Here is a 5,115-nt window from a genome sequence, read left to right as displayed (position 1 = left end):
TAATTTGTATGAGTAAATACAGTGATACAAGAGCAAAGCAGTATGCACGATAGAAATCATAGTTAAAAAAGGCGCGCCTGAGCGAGCGCTTAAGCGTTCCTAGGCTCTAGGAGTTGGCAAAACGCATTGCGCATAACTACGCTTAATCTGTGCATAACTGTGCATAAGCATGCGCTTTGGTCAGTAAAGCGCAAGGCGGTGGCAAAACGCACAATTAATGCCTAGCGCTTTTTTGAACTATGATAGCAATGGAATCTTGAATTAGAACAGTTGTTCTTAAGGTTTAGGCACTTGTTCTACATGAACAGAGTACAGTAAGACGCAAGAATATAGTACTTAAAAATAGAAAATGAGCTCATAGAGCTTACCACATTCTTGGTTCGGGACCAGTACAGAACAAGGCGTTCCCAGTCATCGTCCAGTAAATGTGTCTCAGGAGAACGTAAGGGAATTTGATGAGTTTCTTTGCCAGTGAAGTACGTTTTCTTCAGGTAATTCCGATACTGCCACCAAGCATTCTTGAAGATAGCAGAGGTATTAGCACAGGTTACCTCATCCTGAGTTTCCAAATCGGTCCTTCTCTATAGAGAAAAATGGGAAAATTTGTTGTATAATAACCATCATGGAGGTAGGATGTATGGGACAAAGCAAAGTAATTGCCATGAATAACATTACTTACACATAACTCCTGAACAAACACCTGCAACTGGCATTTTCCTTCATCTTCAATATAATATTTCCAAGATGGGAAGATACACACATACGATTTAACAACATCAAATGCGATAGATGCTAAACTACAACTAGCTGGTTGTGCTTCCTCCACATGAATAGGCGTAGTAACTGGTGGAGTTGGGGTTCACCGTGGTAGTACTGGCCCTTTGGGCACTAGAGCTGCCTTACTAACTACTCTCTTTCGGGAGCTCTGTGGTGGAGATGGTGTTGTGTCAATAGGAACTGGGTTACTATCTGCTGGGGTTGGGGTTAGATTGGGTGAAGCTGGTTCTCTGTCCATCGCAGTAGGGGTATAATCTATGAGAGTTTGAGTTATGTGTCGTAGGGCTAGTTCTCGTGCATGTACAACCGGGGAGCTATCTCCACCAAGAGGTAGCACTGTTTTTATTTGAAGACTATGTTTTTAGTCTGCTAGATACTGGCATCACCCGCTCCAATTCAAATGGCTGATAAACAGGAAACATAGTTGAATGTACAGACATTGTATGAGAGACAGATGCAATAGATAGTGTGGAAAAAAGAGGGCATGAAATAGTTGACATGTATATTGTTTAACTAAAACAGATATCATGACATAATTTCACATATATGATGTCTATCTAAACTGGATAGCATAGCATAACATAATTCAAAGATATGATGAATAACTAAACAGGATCGCATGACATAATTCACCTACATGTTATCCAAGTAACCAGGATCGCATCATTTAATTCACATATGTGATTTATATGCTAAACAAAGGGCATTCGATATGATGTCTGAACCAAGAACATGGTGTTGAATATTGTGTATATGATGTCTAAACTATGCAATGCAAGACACCATATGCATGATATGAGCAGTATAACCGTGCCAAGTTAGAGCATACACCTCGGTGGGGGAATAGGACTGGTCATCTGTCTCTGAATCCATCACCGAGGAGCTATCGGGACCCAACAAGAGATTTGCTTCGACGGGTAGGACTGTCTGCTCTGACGGCCTTGTTTTCACTCCAGATTTTTCCATCTCCCACCCAAATGGATGATGCACAGGAAGAGTAGTTTAATGTACAAACATTGTCGACAAATGGAAATGTAATGAAGAAAAGGATGTGCAAGATATCATTCAAATATATGATGCCTGGTTAAACAGGATGGCATTGCACATTTCACATGTATTATGGCTGGCTAAAAGACATGAGACTGCATAATTCCCATATATGATATATAAACTAAACAGGTGGCATTACAGAACATGTCTAAACTAAGCAGATGACATATATGATGTCAAAAGTAGACACTGCAAGGCAACATATGCATGATATGACTAACATCATCATACCAAGGTAGAGCAAACACCTTGGGGGTAAATAGGAGTGGTCAGCGGCGTCTAAATCCGCCTCAGAACAGATATCTACCTCTGGATTACAATCTGGAGAGGGGTGGGGAGGGTTGCCATTGAACCCACCATGGAGCGATGTCTGCATGACATTGTATTGCCGCGCAAAACTCTTCTCTTTTTCTCTACATGTTCAACATGACTGTGTACAATATCTGACATGCATATGAAAAAAATATGGTGAGATTATGTAAGGAGAGCATGTAGAAATTTAGGGTGATGGTAACAACCAGTGGATGGATCCAAAAATAATGATAGCAGGCTGATGATTGCTTTAATTTAATAAAAAGACAGATGATGATTGCTTTACTATTTATTTCCCACCCAAGATGAACAACATAGGCATACCCTAGGTGAACCAGATATTAGACAGAGATACTATTCATTGCTTCCTCAATATGGGCCCCACAACTAATTTAGAACTCAAGTTTGAACATTAATTTGGACCTGAATTGGAGTCGAAGTGGTGAACAGGACGATAAAGTAGCAGGTAATTTTAAGCAATGCATAACATAAGCAGAAACAAAAGAGTGCGCTCTCTTGTGGACCCATGTACTCCTCAGGTTCATCTGCTGAGTTGATGATGGTGATGCCATTGCGGTGGGTGCCGGCGGCAGGGAAGGAGATCTGAAGCGGCAAAAGACCGTCAGGAGTCCCGATGTCTGGTTTGGTGGATGTTTCTGTCGATGGAGCAGCTCAGGTGAGGTGGACGACGTCGCGGCAGGAGCAGGACAAACCACACAAAGTTCCCTTCGACACCTATCTGTAACTGAAGTAATTCTGTCAGTGCTCATTTGGCTTGCATGATTCTAAAAATGCAGGGATAGGAAAAACACCGGAATAGGATAGGAATGCACATGGTAAACTGAGCATTTGTAAACACAGGATTTCTGTCAACTTGGGTGTTTGGTTTACAGGAATTGGAAGAGCAGAGGAATGCAAAGAAACATGGCCAAAATAAACTGAAACCATATGAAAGCGTGTACAATTAGAATATTATTCTGCCACTAATGCACTTGGTCTTTTTTTCATGCATATGATTTTGAAAAGTAGGTTTAGGTGGATGTTTTGCTTCATTCCTTTCAACAAAATGCATGAATAATTGAATAGTAGAGTGCCATTGGAAAATTCCCTATTGCTATGTTTTTCCGTTGAACCAAAATAGCCCTAATGGATCGACATGAATGTATAGTAATAAGTGATGCAACAAGTGTACAACCTCTTTGCCGTAGCCATGTCGACCTCAGCATCATTGGGTTGGTCGATGAAGAAGTTGAGGCAGAGGTGGCTGTCGGAGGTGTGGAGGAAGATCTAAGGAATATGTAGACGGCGTCCAGGGCACTGCTCTATTGTGATGGATCGTTCTGTCATTGGAGCAGCTCCGGTGAGCCGTAAGACATCAAGGCTGAAGCAGCACAAGACAGACATCGTCAATCTCAAGTGGGATTCTAATAGCATCTCCAATAGATGATGTAAAATTTACATCACCAAAAACCACCTGACTACAACAGATGAGGTAAAAGCTGTTGACTCTGAACTTAACTGTCGAAACTTAAATTTACTTTGGAATCGGAATGTTACTGTCGAAACTGAACGCAATGGTAGCAGAGAGGCACTTGACATGTAGTTTAGGGAGGGCCTGCAGTTCATCTTCAACCTGACCCCCCCCCCTGAGCCGCCAGCCACCATCGGCCTCGCCGCCGGCCCCAGCGCCGCCTCGCCGCCCTGAAACAACTCCCCACCGCCGGTCCGCCGCCGCCTCGGGGAGCCCTCTAGGCCCCACGCCCCCACCCTGAACCCTAAGATAGATAGTGGGTACCTCTCCGGCGAGCCCCCCGTCCCCGCTGCTAGTGGTTCTTCCTTAACTTCGGCGAGGCCCCCCACCCCCTGAAAATCGACTGACCCAAAAGTTGATTCAGTCGACTGAAGTGTAGCTAAATCAGAGCGGAGCAGCAGCACGAGCGAGGGGGAGAGCAGCAGCAGCAGCGCGAGCGAGCGAGAGCCGGACCTGCAGCAGCTGGACGAGCAAGCGAGAGCCGGACCAGCAGCAGCAGATCCGGCTGGTATGGATGCCGCAGCCAAAGGGGCCTCGCACTGGGGAAGAGCCGTCGTGGAGATGCCGCCCGCGGTGCCGGCTTCAAGGTAGCCGCTCCATGGGGGTGCGGGATGGAGCACCGTCGGCACCGGGAGGTCGAGTTAAGGAGAAGGTGCGATGTGATGAGTATACAACCTCTTTTGTGGCGCCAAGTAGGCCTCAGCTTCGTCCGAGGAGTCAGTGAGGACGCTGCGGTTCCGGTGGAGCAGGTTAAGGCGGCGCTGTGGGGATGGAGCAGCCGCGATTGACAAGGTGATCGTCGGAGCAGCTCCTTGGAGGTGGAGGACGGGGCGGCTGAACTGGCGGGACGACGAGATGGACGACAGATCCTCATCCGGGGAGGTGGACGAGGGACGTCGAGCTGTTGCGGTGGACGACGTCGTCGGGGAAGAGGCTCCGGCTGGGCAGCGATGAGGTGGCAGACGGAGGAGGGTGGGGTTTCGCGGCTGGAGCGGAGAGGTTATGGCGGCCTGGGATTTTGAATGGCAAAAACGAGGCGATGGGAGGGGGTGAACCATGACTTAGGGACGCGCTTGTCCAAAATTTAGGGTGTGTTATAAAAGTACCCCCACCGATTTGAACTAGCGGCCCTTTCGGCTCAGGGTTAGAAGGGGGATTTTGCGTGTCGGAATTTGGCAGCTGGAGGGAGTTTTCGCGTGCGTTGTAATTTCAGGATAGTAAGGCGCGGGTTGTGAAGGCGCCAGTTTTGGGAGCACGATATCTGAATTTTTGGGATATAACAAGGAGCGGGTTGAATTTTAGGGACAAGCCTAACAGGTAATATTGTACTTGTACGTACCAAATCAATTCGCACTTCCTTCAAGCAAAAAGAAAATGAAAAAAATAAAACTATTCACACCACACAAAGAGAGAGTCTTGCCCCGTTTTACTATAAAAATGATATT

The sequence above is a fragment of the Triticum aestivum genome, chromosome 4D, assembly GCF_018294505.1.
Source record: "Triticum aestivum cultivar Chinese Spring chromosome 4D, IWGSC CS RefSeq v2.1, whole genome shotgun sequence".
In the NCBI taxonomy this organism is placed as follows: domain Eukaryota; kingdom Viridiplantae; phylum Streptophyta; class Magnoliopsida; order Poales; family Poaceae; genus Triticum; species Triticum aestivum.
Note: the sequence above shows the minus strand (reverse complement) of the source record.